This window comes from Gorilla gorilla, chromosome 7 (assembly GCF_029281585.2).
Source record: "Gorilla gorilla gorilla isolate KB3781 chromosome 7, NHGRI_mGorGor1-v2.1_pri, whole genome shotgun sequence".
Classification (NCBI taxonomy): Eukaryota; Metazoa; Chordata; class Mammalia; order Primates; family Hominidae; genus Gorilla; species Gorilla gorilla.
In genome coordinates, this window is record NC_073231.2 from 49,213,262 (window position 1) to 49,228,273 (window position 15,012).

General features: G+C 40.0%; 1 long non-coding RNA gene across 1 annotated transcript in view; it reads right to left on the reverse strand.

Annotated features, from left to right (window-relative positions):
* Positions 1-12,207, reverse strand: part of LOC129524320 (uncharacterized) — a 49,164-nt gene extending 36,957 nt beyond the window's left edge. Inside the window, exons 1-2 of the long non-coding RNA XR_008668097.2 lie at positions 12,124-12,207; positions 8,615-8,683 (exon numbers count right to left, since the gene is read on the reverse strand). This is a non-coding gene — a long non-coding RNA (uncharacterized lncRNA). The remainder of the gene's footprint in view (positions 1-8,614; positions 8,684-12,123) is intronic.
* Between the last annotated feature and the right edge of the window lie 2,805 nt (positions 12,208-15,012).

Here is a 15,012-nt window from a genome sequence, read left to right on the forward strand (position 1 = left end):
ATAAGGAACTTAAACAAATTTATAAGAAAAAAAAACCCTTAAAACGTGGGCAAAGGACAGGAACACTTTTCAAAAGACCACATACATGTGGCCAAAAGTCACATTGAAAAAAAGTTCAACAGCACTGATCATTAGAGAAGTGAAAATCAAAATCACAATGAGATACCATCTCATACAATTCAGAATGGCTATTGTTAAAAGGTCAAAAAATAACAGATGCTGGTAAGGTTGTAGAGAAAAAGGAACAATAATACACTGTTAGTGGGAGTGTAAATTAGTTCAATTATTGTGAAAGAAAGTGCAGTGATTCCTCAAAGATATAAAGACAGAAATACCATTTGACCCAGCAATCATGGTTACTGGGCACATACCCAAAGAAATATAAATAGTTCTATTATAAAGACACATACACACATATGTTCATTGCAACACTATTCACAATAGGAAAGACATAGAATCAACCTAAATGCCCATCAATGATAGACTAGATAAAGAAATTGTGGTACATATACACCATGGAATACTATGCAGTCATAAAAAAGAATGAGATCATGTCATTTGCAGGGACATGGATGGAGCTGGAGGCCATTATCTTTAGCAAACTGAGGCAGGAACAAAAAACCAAATACAACATGTTCTCTAAGTCAGAGCTAAAGGATGAGAACACATGAACACAAAGGGGAATAGCACACACTGGTGCCTATCAAAGGGTGAAGGGTGGGAGGAGGTAGAGGATCGGGAAAAGTAATTAATGGGTACTAGGCTTAACACCTGGGTGATGAAATAACATGTACAACAAACCCCCATGACACAGTTTGCCTAAGTAACAAATCTGCACATGCACCCCTGAGCTTAAAAGTTAAAAAAAAAGAAGGCAGATAAATTCTTTAGAGCTGATATTTTTCAAATCCTTAAGAAGTCCAGGAGAATTATGTATAAGAAATTCCACTGAGCTCATAAACTTTATAGGTAAGTGCCAATAAATGGTTGAAGATGGAATCCATGTTTTGAGTCTCTCGCAGTCTGAGCAATAAGTATATAACCCGCAAAGCTAAACGCCACGTGTTCCTACAAGTGTGGAAACAAACACTGAAGGCGGAACTTCTGCACTTGGAGGGAAGCCGGACTAGGTAATCTCTCAGTTCCTTTCCAATTCTAATACAGTGTATATTTCGATTCTATGGCTAAAGTGAGGAGTGGGGAGCCATGGGCAATTGTAGGTTCACATGAACTTGAAAGGAGGGATACAGTAGTTGAATGGGGGCAGTAGAGCCAACCAAAATTTATTTCAAAATGGGAAAGACAAGCATAATAAAAACACAAGAACTAACGAAGATACCACAGGGAAAAGAAACATGTGAATCAGGACACCAGTGAAATGCAGGCCATGACCCCACCCCCAACCTATTGCAAAAAGTGGATGGACCATTTCAAATCCTAGCCAAGACCATGCCACACACAGCATTGCAAATCAATAAACCAGGCAGCTACTCTTCTATTGTCTCTTCTTCCTTGCTAATTAGAAGTGAATAGATTCTTATGGGAGAATAAAGCTTTTGCTTATCAGAATACCATAGAACATCCTTGTGCTGAAATATCACAACTCTGGCATCAGAAACATCAAGAAAAGACATATATATTCTAATTCTGGCACTTACTCTCACAATGGATTATTTTTAGAAGGAAAGTACATAAATTAGGCAATATTTTGCAGAGAAGAGAATTATTTTTATCAGTAAAGGAAATTTGTGGCCTGATAGTGATATAACGTGGTCCTCTCAAGTTAGAATACGCTTGTTCTTCTGCTACTGGTTTAGAAATGCCTTAGAAATACACAAAGGATTTAAAAAAAAAAAATAGGAGTGCAGTGCCTCAGGGAGTACCGCTAGTTTAAATAACACATGAAAAGTATTTATGAGCCCTTTTTTATGAGGTGGTCAAAGAAAAGACCATCCAGCATGTAACATAAGACTGGCTGAAGAAGAAAGCATTTCCAAACCGCACTGGAGAGTTAAGCATGAATGGAATTTTATTTCAGTCTCTATTGCTTATTTAAATTAATGGTGTTTTCAGATGGGGCCTAAATGATAATGCAGATCAAGGTGAGGCTTGCCAAGAAGAAAATATACTAGTCTATTATTCAAAGAATGTTACTAGATAATGCTGAAATAATTTGAAATATATGGGTTTAGCAAAATGGGGATTTATGGAAGAGATATGTGGCTGTAACATGCCCAAGTCCATTTCGCATTCTGTGGGTTGAGTATTTCGCTAGAGTCAGGGCTTTGGAACTACTCCATGCTCAGCAAATGTGGCTAGGTTGCCTGTGGCCTACAAGGTCAGAGCATTGCACACACAGAATCACAACATGTTGTTATAGAACCAGGTCCAGTCGGCTACAAAATGGGCTATTCTTCATTTATTCAATTGTTCCAACTGACCCCTCTAAAGAGTGCATGCCTTTTGCTTTATTTCTCCTAAGTGGTAATGGGTCTGAGCTAATCTACTCATGATCTACTTTCTGGGCCCCTTTGTGACAAAGAGCATGCCCTGGTGTGTGACAGCTGGCAAAGGATATGGGTTGTGGATGCAGCCATGGAACAGAATAAAGATAACTGGCCCCTAGAGGCATTAAACTGAGATCCTAGGCCTCATTAATTCCCTGTCTTATAATGAGCATCTGCCCTGTGAGTTGTATCAGTAACAAACTGTAATGGTAAAGTGTTCCCTGAGGCCACCAGTTGATTGAGTTCCATAGCTGTGTCAAGAGTATTGATGTGCTCAACCCTTAAATGAATGCCTAATGCTTCTGGTCATCCATTCATTTATTCCACAAACATCAATTAAGAACTGACTACATTCTAGACACTGTACTAGGCTATAGCCAAACTTATGTGATTTTCCACCAAATTCCTTTTGGATACTACAAACATAACACAGTGTACTAAATCTGAAGTTAGCATTTCTGGATCAGAAAAGCAAGCCCCATTTTTTGTTTAAAAATTTAAAATAGAATCCACTGGATCATTAACACAGCATCAGCATTCCTTCTCAAAAAGCCCCTGTTTCAAGTTCAGAAGCATCAAGCCAAATTATATATTTTAGAAATCTCACACTTAATAGAGACATCATAGAATTCCACTTAGAAAAAGAAATGCAATATTAGACAGTATATGTCATTTGTGTATCCACAAAGTAACTATAAATACATAAATAATAAAAATACAAAATAATTTATGTATTCATAAAATATTATGAAGGTGAAGAAAAGGAAATTAGGTAATAGGAAATTCCATTTTCAATTAATTTAGTAAAACCAATCATTTTTCATTCCCTTTTACAGAACTAAACTGATTTTATGATAAATTTTAAGCATTTACTTCTTTTTCCCCTTGGTCATCTTTCTTATCACCAAACTGTTGGTTTGTGGTGGTTTGGATAGTTATGGAAATGACTGATGTATATCATGGACCCTGACTTCTTTCCATTTATAAGGGACGCCATCAGCTGGCACGCAAGGCAGCTTGGCACATATATAACCCCCATCTCCTCCTCCTTGGTGCCTATTCTCCACTTCCCCGATCTTTCTTTCCAACCTCCTTGCCAGATAGAATAGTAGTTTACCAGCAGGAGGGAACCCCATCCTGTGACTGCTTCTATGCAAGAACACTGGATATAGAACAAAAAGTTGTCTACTCTTCAGTAGTTGTCAAGCCGAACCCAAGGTAAATGAGCCCTTCTCATCTTGTGGTGGGAATAACTCTCCAAGAGGTAGAGGGGAAGTTTAATTTGCTTTTAGTAAGAGCTAATCTGCAATTCCTCACTTTTCATTATAGCAAAGTAATTTTCAAAATACATCCTGCCATACCAAATACAGATCAAATGAAAGCAGAAAGCAGGACACTGCCTCCATTTATTTGTTGCAGTCTTTACTGAGCCTGGTGGAGGCTGAAGTCTGTCTTTTGTGCAGCAACTCACTACAACGGTTACCAGCACAATGCCATGTGATGGAAAGGGTTTTTAATCTAACTGTGGGTTTCCAGCCATATTTGAAAAGCAAAAATTTATGATTTTTTTTCAATTAATCTATCTTGCAGTTTGGCAAACAAAGAACAACTTAACTTCTGCAAGACGATATTTGTTTGATTTTTCCTTGAAAATACACAATGTAATACCTCCAGTCTGCCTAATTAATTGGAAAATTTTTCCTTTTTCTTTCCCAGAGGCAGGCATACTTTCATTCTAAAACAAAAAGCTGTTAATGACTGAATCCAAATGCAACCCTAGTTTCCAAGAATATTTTAGATTATCTAGTGGTAACCTTTTTTGGACTGTACCAGCAGCTTAAAAGTTATGAATATGAGCTCCTACCAGTGTTTACCCAAGAAGCTACTTCAGTGCATTTTCATAGGTGACAGAACATTGTTCATGAGGTAAGCCTTCCAGCAGTATCAATTAGTGAGCATTTTAACTATGATGAACACACACAAGGTCTTGGCTCCCTTGACAACTAAGTCTGAAGCAATATTTTTATATATATATAGTTTTCCTATTATGGATATCTTGCAACCAAGAGCAGAATTCCAGTTCATACTCTTGACGACCGAAATGCCCTGATTCACTTATTGTACTACAGAATACCTATTCTATGTCAGAACTGTGCTAGGTACTGGGCTATTTGGGTATACCAGATAGCAGAGTTGCTCCAGTACCTACGGACCTCTGAAAATAGAAAAACCTGACTTGTATTAACAAGGATTAATCAAGATTCTTCTCTGCCTTGGCCATCATGTCTGGCAGTTCTATGAAATGCTGCGATAGCCTATGGACTTATCTGTAATAAATTTGGAAAGAGAGCCACTGAGTCCCTGATTCATTCATTTCCTTGAAATATTTGAGTACCAACTTTGGACCAGGCACTGTTCTAGGTCCCAGGGCCATTCTTCTTGCAGAACCTGCACTCCATACCCTTAAATTTAATAGCATTTTATCAAGATGATTTTCTACAGACTCAACAGAGGTTGAAAAGACCTCTGTTGTCTGAAGCCATGAACTGTTATTTGTACTGATTATATTAGTGATATCTATTGGCACATATAGCATAAGGAAAAATCATTTAGGAAGCCATCCTTCTGCTTTCTGAGACTTATGGATGTATAGTTCCATTGACTGAGGCTTGGTTATGTGCCAGTGGAAATATCCAATTTGAAGACTGAAGCCAGTCCTGCAGAGTCACCAGAGGACTTCATCATGGTCAAGGCCATCTCTCTGCAAGGCCTCCAAGAGCTCCAGCTACCCCTGCTCCCAAACACACACGGGTCTGCTCCAGCACTGAAACATGGGATAGGAAGCTGTGACAAAGGCAGGAGGGCATTTAGTAGATGGATTACATTTGCAAATATCCCTTAAAAAGCAACAGGGAGCTTGAGGCTGATGGGCAATAATTTTTATTGCATTTATTATCATTCTGAGCAGAATAAAAAGTAATGTGAGAAGCCCTGATTTATAAAAGGACTTTGCGATCACAGCAGTCTAAGTTCTCCTTCTGACTACACTGCCTGCCACCTGAGCATTCCAAGCAAACTCCTTCATCTCTGAGTCTCCATTCTCCTGTCTGTAACATGAAGACTATGGTGCCTACACCTTCGGGTTTTTCTGAGTAAGTCAGGAGAAAGTGCCTATCTTGGTGCCTCATACAAAGTAGGGGCTCAAATGTGTTACAAATCTGCCCCTTTCGCACTTTATATTGTGTAACTTTGTGCCTTTATGGATGACTGAGAAGTAACACAGCATATCCACATCAGAGTTCCATAGCGTACAGTAATGTGAAAGTCTCAATATACTATTCACCCTATTCAATCATTCTACTAACTAATGACCATGTTCTGTGTGAAAGGCACTGTTTCAAGGAGGACAACTGACATCAAGATTTGTGTTATCACATAGTCATTTAATTCCAGATCTGTACTATTTTTAGGTAAAGCTTTGAATCAATTGCTTACCAAGGATATTTGAAGAAAAAAACAGATTTTCTTCTATACTTCCTATGTATGTCCAATTTCTTTTGTTTGTTTGTTTTGTTTTGCTTTTCTGAGACTGAGTCCTGCTCTGTTTCCCAGGCTGGAGTGCAGTGGTGTGATCTGGGCCCACTGCAACCTCCATCTCCTGGGTACAAGTGATTCTCCTGCCTCAGCCTCCCAAGCAGCTGGGACTACAGGTGCATGCCACCACGCCCAGCTAATTTTTGTATTTTTAGTAGAGACGGGGTTTCACCATGTTGGCCAGGATGGTCTCGATCTCTTGACCTTGTGATCTGCCCGCCTCGGCCTCCCAAAGTGCTGGGATTACAGGCGTGAGCCACCGCACCCGGCCTGTTCAATTTGTTTTTAAGATGCAGGATTCCAATCTCACAGTTAGAAAATGTGGTATTCAGGGTAGCAGTTATAATACTGTGACTATATTTCTCAAGCCATAAATTGACATGTGGTCTGACAAGCATAAAGTGTACTTCTGGAGACAGTGGGATAGAATATTTGAAATCAGAACTGGAAAATTTGGGACATATGAAGGCTATAAATAGTGGGCAGAGACTGAGCTGGTTCCAGCAGAGACTCGATTCCTACTGAGAACCACATAATTAGCCAGCCCCCATTTGTTACACATATAAATACTGGTACATAAGACAGGCAATTTAAACCAGCAGAGTAAACAAGCCATGCCTGTGCCAGAGGGCCGCCTGGCACACACATTGTTGTTCCCAGAGGCCTGCAAAGCCCTGTGCAGGATGAAGCTGCCTTTGAGGAATTGACAATTCAGCTGGGAAATAAAGCCAGCGCACTGATATTGAGAGCTAAACACACCCACACACTGCAGTGTGTTCACTGACATGAAATGGTTAATCTTCACTGGCGCTTCCTCCTACAGGAGGGTGATTTTACACAGGAGATTTTAAGACATCCATGCTTCTTCCCAGTGGGAGAAACTGCCTTTTGCTCAAATCCATCAAGAAGTCACTTCTCCTACCTAGGCTGACAAAACAATACTGGGATTAGAGCAAGATAGAGAGCTGGAGCTGGGAGTAGCAGCAGGCAGCAGGCACTTCACAGAGCATCTTTCAGGGGATTATCCTTCTTTTACTTTCACATTATTATTAGGAATAATGGATAGCATCTCTCTACAAAATATAAGAACCCTGATGCAAGACTTTGACTGTTCCAACACAGAATGACAATGAACAGGAAGTGTGTGGGGCACAAACTTATCAAAATAATGATCAAAACAATCCCCATGGTGAAACTATGAAGATGAAGGAGATTGCTCGGAATGCTCTGGTGGCAGGCAGTGTAGTCATAGTTGGTACCTATCAGACACTCTAAGAGCCTTGAATGTGTCCTCTCTTAATCTCATCTTTTACAGGGAAGGGCATTGAGGCTGAGAGACATTAAGAGACACTTGCTCAAGTTCACACAACTTCCAGTAAACTGTACAGCCCCAAATTGAATCTAAGTCTTCCAACTCCATGATTCTAAACATAACACCCATGGCAAGAGGAAAAATTGTGTAAAAGGACTCATCCATTTCCAACAAAAGACCAGAGCAGAGACTATTCTTTCAGCCTTACGGCTCCTCACCACACAAGCATCAGAATCACTAAGGAACATCTTGGAAATATTGATGCTTGGGGCCCATCCTGCAATTTCTGATTCAGGGGCCTGAGCATGGGCCTGGGTCTCTGGATTTTGAAGAAGTTCCTCAGCCTATGCTGGTGATTTTCCTAGACTTATTAAAAACTTTGACAAACCCAGCTCTATCTGGCTGAGCTTCCACTTATTTCTTAGTGAAAGGGATTACAAGTCTGCATCTAATGTTACTATTTAGTATTTGTTGGTTGCCAAGTATAAGTCCACCTCTGATGAACATGCAGGAATGGCCAAATAGCTCTAATTCCTTGGTAGTGGTTCAGGCATTCTCCAAAAAATTTTGAGTTTTTCATAAAATTCCATAAATTTCATAAAATTCTCTAGTTGATACCTAGAGATTTTATATTAGGTTGAGGTCTACTCTGGGTGACACATTCTTGACTACTGTAATAAACTAATATCAGAATAAGCCCAAACCAGGCGAAAGAGCACTCTCACAGAATGCACTCAGGATGGCCAAGTTTGTGAAAAAACTAGAGGCAAGAAACAGCGGCCAGGGGGTAGGTATAGCTATGCAAACACTGTGCAAACACAACTCAGGTGGCTTTTGCTAAATGGAATATATCAATTTAAACATATGGCATACATACTTCCACTAACATCAAATTCCAAGAATACTAATCTCTACAAATTACACAAAATAGGAAGGCAGATAGAATGAAGAAAATGAGTCCATTTCCAAAACCTTCATTTGAAAATTTTTGGTCTTCTACCACAGAGATGGGTATGAAAGAAAAACATTGGACCAAAATATTCAACTCCATATTTCTGTAAAGTTCAAACCTCAGAAGTTATCTATTCTTTAATGTCTTTAACTCCATTCCTACTGAAGAATGGAGTTAAACATGGTACACTGGGCTCTTGGCTCAATGCTGGAAAAGAGAATGGTGCCAAGGACAACATATATTTCTGACCTGTCTCTGCTGCTCAGTGGTTTAGGTAAAAGATTTGACCTCGATGCCTCCATTTCTCAATCTGAAAATCTGAGAGGAAGGAAGAGGAATGTTGGTAGATGAGAAGCAACACATTTGTACTATACTTATGCTCTAATTGCAAACTACCCACAGCTATGTATATTCTGTTTTATGTACTTTATAAGAGTCAGATGTGGAATTCCCTGTGGTGGTGGTTGGTTTAACTCTCTAGAAACTTGAAGGCAAGTAAGAACTAAAAAGAAACTCAAGAAATAGACCTTAAAAATTAAACATTTTGAATATTTTCCTTCCTAATTTGTTTTGTAAAGAAGTAGAGTGCAGACTCTCCTCAATGGAGCGCTTTCAAGTGAATCATAATCACATGCATGTGCAAAGCCATCAGTGAAGTCTAGATGTGCAATTAAATGCCTAATTTTGCTTAAAGAGCCCTGCATTCTTTACTCCCTGACTACGCCCTCAGGAAAACACACAGTAGCCTTCTCTCTTGAGTACTGGTTCTTTAAAGTGTTTATATGCCATGAAAGTGCAACTATGTGCCCAATTAGGGGTGCAATTGCTGGACTGAAGCATGAAACTCAGCTTTAGCCCCTACCATGCTGGCTAATTCTCCAGATCCTAGTTACCAACCCAAAGGGTCATATTAGTCAGCTTCCTCTGTCATCCTGGGGCTCAGTGAGAAGCATTAGATTCTTTTATTCTTTGCCAGTCTTTGAAAGGGTATGAGGGAGAAACAGTCAAACCAATGATTTTATAGTGTTCTTTTAGAGGGATTTTATATATTCCTCAACTAAATGATTAAAAACTATCCTCAGATATTGCCCTGCTGATGTGGAGAGAGGTAAATATGGTAGGGAATAAGGAAAGAAAAATAGGAACTCTTCCTTTAATTCTGTCTCTTTCTACAAATCCTGATCAAGCCATTTTTCAGCCGGTTGAAGAGACTGTGGATTACCAAGATAGACCCACTGCTAGGGAACTATAGCATATGTTCTCAAAAGGTTGTGCAGTAAGAATTTGGAATATTCTGTATTTAAAAATCATAGATAAATATCTTTCATTGAAGGTTTTATACTGGCCATCCCTTTCCTCGAGTAACTGCCAAATCAGGTTATGGCCAGTGGTGGAATGGGCTGGATGAGAAAGATCAGCACCAGGGGTTAGACACCCCACTCCACAGGGCAACCAAGAAGAACAGGACCCAATGGTAGATAAGAGGAAGAAGTCTAGACATGGAGGTGTGTACAGAGATTTCTGAGGAGCAGGCAGGGAGAATAAGGGCAAGAAGAGGAGAACTGGTGCCAAGCAACATGTAACAGCCATGGGAGTGAGATGCAGAACTTCAAGCTCTAGGGAACCACTGGGAAATGGCTGACTTGATTTCTTGTATTTCTTCTTTGGTCCCTCATATCCTTTAATTCCTGTATTCAGCTTTTCCTCTGGGATTTCCTCTTGGCCATGAGAAACAAGACAAAAACCCAGGTTTTGGGACCTTTTGCCTAAACTTTTACTGTACTCCTACTATGTGTCAGGTGTTGATTATAGTAGTAGGTGTTGATAATATAACGGTAAACCAGTAGATGAAAGTAATAGTCAGGAGATCTAATGAGATGCTTGGACTCAGGGCATCTATTACTTCTACAGACTCAGGGCATCTTCCAGCAGATTCCAAAGTCTAGGATGACATGTAAGTGATTTCAGTTAGAGGAATTCACGTTCTGTTGGAACAGAGCTCCAGCAGGCAAGTCTGGACCCTGAATTACTGGTGTATGTTTATTTCTCTTCCCTCTTGTTTGTCCAGGCTGCTGCATTTCTACATTCCCAGTCTTACTTTAAAAAAAAAAATTTTTTTAACATGTCTTGCCTCATTTCTAGTTGGCAGAGCAAAAATTTCAGCTGTTGATATTTCATGCCTCACAATAAACCAGGGCTTGACCTCTCACTGGCAAGTTGTCCCCTATTGTGTGGTGGGCACACAGCTCTCTGGGCTTATCCTGCAGATTCTATTCTTGCTCTTGCCAGAATAGCTCTGTGTGACTCTGTCATGACTGAATCATGAGCCAAACCGTTGAAGTGGTGAAACGTCAGCGCCAGACCACTCAGAGAGATGAAGTTGTTATGCTTCAACATAAAAGACAAAGATTTATGAAGTAAATCAAAATAATTATTTGAAATTTATCCTCCTCATCAAAAATATGCCACCTTGGTATATAGTATTAATAATATGACAAGGATAAAAGATCATTGTCTTTCTTTTGATACTTGGAATTGTGAATAACAAATAAATACGATTTCTATTGACAGAGAGGGAAGGGACAGGCTAGAAAGTGGCTTGCTTTTATGGAAATCAGTGAAGTGCTCGGCAAACCCTTTTGTTTTTGAAGGTTATAATTATTGGTTATTAGTGGATCTAACATTCATATGATTTTTTCCCAACTAAAATACTGAGTCATGATAGTTACGTGGCTTCCATTAAACTGGAGAAGACATAGAGCTGGAGAAATCCCACAGAGCTGAAACTTAACCAGTGTAATAGGAAATCTGTCCCACAAATGCCACAAGGCAGAATGCTAAAGTGGAGGTATTTAGTGCCTGGGAAGTCAGAACCATCTAGACCTCAATTCTGTCTTAAAACTTTACCCCACCTTAAATATCCAATGGGTCTAAAAGGACAGAGAAATACTTGGGGTACCTGATACACTATGACAAACAGGCAGCCAACAGCCCTAACACTGCCCCTAGCACGTCAAAGGCTTAACGCCAGACACCTCCCTCCAGGTTCTCATTCTCTCTCCTTTATATATCATTCAGTTGTTTCCTACTGATCTCTCACTCTTAGTATTTCCTCTTCCTCACAGATGCATGTGTCAGAGTAATCTTCTAAAAGCCAGCTTCTGTTCATGGCACCCACTTGTCCAACGACCTCAAGGGCTCTTCTTTAATAATAGCAATTGTAGCATCCATCAGTTTACTAGGTTTCAATGCTGTGCCTTATTTTCATTTTCACAATGATCCTATAAGGCAGGGGATAGTTCTTCCATCCATTTGATAAACAGGCATGAACAAATCCTTACCGAAATAAGCAATGAGAAAACCAAAGACCAGAGAGTTTGAGCAATCTTGCTAAAATAAGCCCTCCTTTTAGCCTTTACACATAGATCTATCCAGTTTGAAAGGTGGGGATCTCTCTAGTCTTCCAGACTATCCCACTGGAAACACACACACACACACACACACACACACACACACACACACACACATTATTTCTTTGGCATACAAGGCCTTCCAGAATTTAGTTCTAATAGATATCTTCAGTTGGCTCATCCCCACCCATATCCTTTGCTTTGGTCAGAAAAAAATTACATGAAGTTTCCTAGAAAAGTCCAGCCCATCCTTTGTCTGGACCTTTTATCCTAGTCTTACCTCCTAAAATGCTTCTGCCCATCTAAATTCCACCCACCAGTTGTGAAATGCTAAGGCTAAAAATCTACCTTTGCCACCAAACCTTCCTCAAAAGCACACTGCACCACTAACACACCGACTAGAAGTGACTTCTCCCTCCTCTGCCTCACAAAGGGCCTTGTGACAGTCTCTCATGGAGTGTGTTTGTGACACGTATGAGCATGATCACAAGCTTTGAAGTCAGAGTTCAACTCCTTGTTTTTCCACTTACTACTTAAACCACAGGACTTTGTCCCTACATCATTGTCCTCTACCATTATAGGAATTCAATTACATAACAAATGGAAAGTGCTCAGCACAACCTGCCAAGGAGCAAATTTTCAAATATATATCATTGTTATTCTTAAAATGATTCGTATCCATACATTATTTCTTCTTCTGATCATAAGGTTGTTTAAGAGGGGAACTACCTTACTCAGTCTTCCAGCCACGCTGTGCTTAGTGCTGCATGGTAAGGTTTGATGAATGAAAAATAGACATGATGGCACTTCCAATCTAACCTCAGAACATTTAGGCTGCAAAAGGATACCAAAATTCCATGTAATTATACAGTAAAATTGCAGTAAGTAAATAATGAGGCAGCAAGGGTTTAATGTGTTCCTGGGTTATTGTTGTGTCTACTTAACTCAGATGAGTAGGGTCCAAGGTCTATGAAGCCACAGCCACAGTTAAAGGAGAGATAAATGCTCAAAATGCACCTCCCACTCTCTGTACATGGATGAAGAAGAGCTTACCATGCTTGAGGAGAATGCAGTAGCAGGAGAAGTGTCATAGGAGGAGGAGGAATGGCAGCTGATATTTATTGAGTATTTAAATAGGTACCTGACAGTAGCTTAAACATGTGTGTTAACTCATTGAATCCTCACGACGGTCATTTGAGATAGCCACTAGTCTCCCATTTTTAGATGAAGAAACTAAGGTAGAGAAAAGTTAAGTAACTTCTACAATCTCACAGGAAGTGGTAGAACAGGGATTTGAACCAGGGCCCTTGCATTCAATAGCTATCCTCTACATATCACAGAAGCAGTATGGACATTGTGCTGTTCCCTTCCACAGGATCAGTCCAGCCAGACCTCAGCAGAGAGAGCTGTGCCTGATCACCACTCACTGCGTTTACTGGGCTGCTTCCTCTAGTAGATCCAAATGCCATAAAACATGTGTTTTTACTCTGGGAAGGATAGAAAGAATATTGACATGAGATAGTAATATCTACTTTTAAAAGCCCATACTTACATGTTTGCAAAGTCAGTTTCAAGCCCATGAAGATGTCTGGAACAAAATGACCAACATGGGTAGAGCTACCGGTAAAACCCTGGCACTGTGAGCTTTCTGACAAGTTCGTGGGAGGAGGCAAAGCAGGTACAAGATGACACTAAACAATAAAGAGAAGCAGCCTTGCTCCTGGATTAATTCTTTCAGGAAAACAAATACAAGCAATTTGATGAAAGTGTCTTTAAAAGTTACCATTGCTTTAAGCATCTACAACTTGGACAATGAGCCCATTTATGTTGCAAAATTAATATTAAAATTGCTGCCTAAGCTAGTTAACATAATGAGAGTGCCTTCAGACTGAAACCATAAGAAAAATAAATAGATCCACAAAAAAGAAGCCCAGAATGGCTGAGACTATTCATTAGCATTGCTTTTACATAAATCACTCAATTCTTGAAGGGCCAGAGGCTACCATATTCTGAGGCATGAGGCTAATCAATTCAGGAGGAAGGAATTTGACAAACCTTTCTTTAGTTTGCCACATCCTAGGCTGTGGCAAATCTTTGCTGTTTCACTAAATATATAACAGGTAGACATTCTGCCTAAAGGAGAGTCTGTGTGCCAGAGTGGATTCAATATGGTTTGGCTCTGTGTCCCCAACTGAATCTCATCTTGTAGCTCCCATAATTCCTGTGTGTTGTAGGAGGGACCCAGTGGGAGATGACTGAATCATGGGGGCAGGTCTTTCCCATGCTGTTCTTGTGATAGTGAATGGGTCTCAGGAGATCTGATGGTTTTAAAAACATGAGTCTCCCTGCACAAGGTCTTTTTGCCTGCTGTCATCCATGTATGATGTGACTTGCTCATCCTTGCCTTCCTCCATGATTGTGAGGTTTCCACAGACATATGGAACTGTGAGTTCTCCGTTAAACCTCTTTCCTTTGTAAATTGCCTAGTCCCAGGTATGTCTTTATCAGCAGCATAAAAATGGACTAACACAGAGTTCATAGGATGAGTGCTTGGCTACCCTTTCAAGCATGCAGAAAGAAGGCATTGTGCTGACAATTTCAGTCACTAATTTAGGTCAATTCCTTGACAAGCATTCTTTCATCCAATTGGCCCTAGAACGTGCATTCCAAACAAGGGTGGTAAAGAGGGAAAAACTTCTTTGGACAATGAGAAAATTGTATTCTTTTTAAGTATAAAGCACAGATAAGCCAGGTACAGAGGCCCATGCCTGTAATCCCAGCACTTTGGGAGGCCAAGGCAGGCGGATCACTTGAGGTCAGGAGTCAGGGCAATCACTAGCTTGGCCAACATGGTGAAACTCAGCCTCTACTAAAAGTACAAAAATTAGCCAAGCATGGTGGCAGGTGCCAGTGATTGCAGCTACTCAAGAGGCTGAGGCAGGGGAAGTGCTTGAAACCAGGAGGTGGAGGTTGCAGTGAGCCGAGATCATGCCACTCCACTCCAGCCTGGGCAACAGTGCAAGACTTTCTCAAAAAAAATAATTAAAGCATAGATATACACATAGTACATAGACAGATATACAGCATCTGTAGTATTAAAATTCCATAGTTGGTAGAATCATTAGGAAAAAAAGCATATCTATAAAAGCTCCTTAGCAGGAGCAAAAGTAAGAAAAAATGTTGAAAAGCCCTGCAATTGAACTTATGAAACAAAAAGAGATGATCATTCTGAGTAGC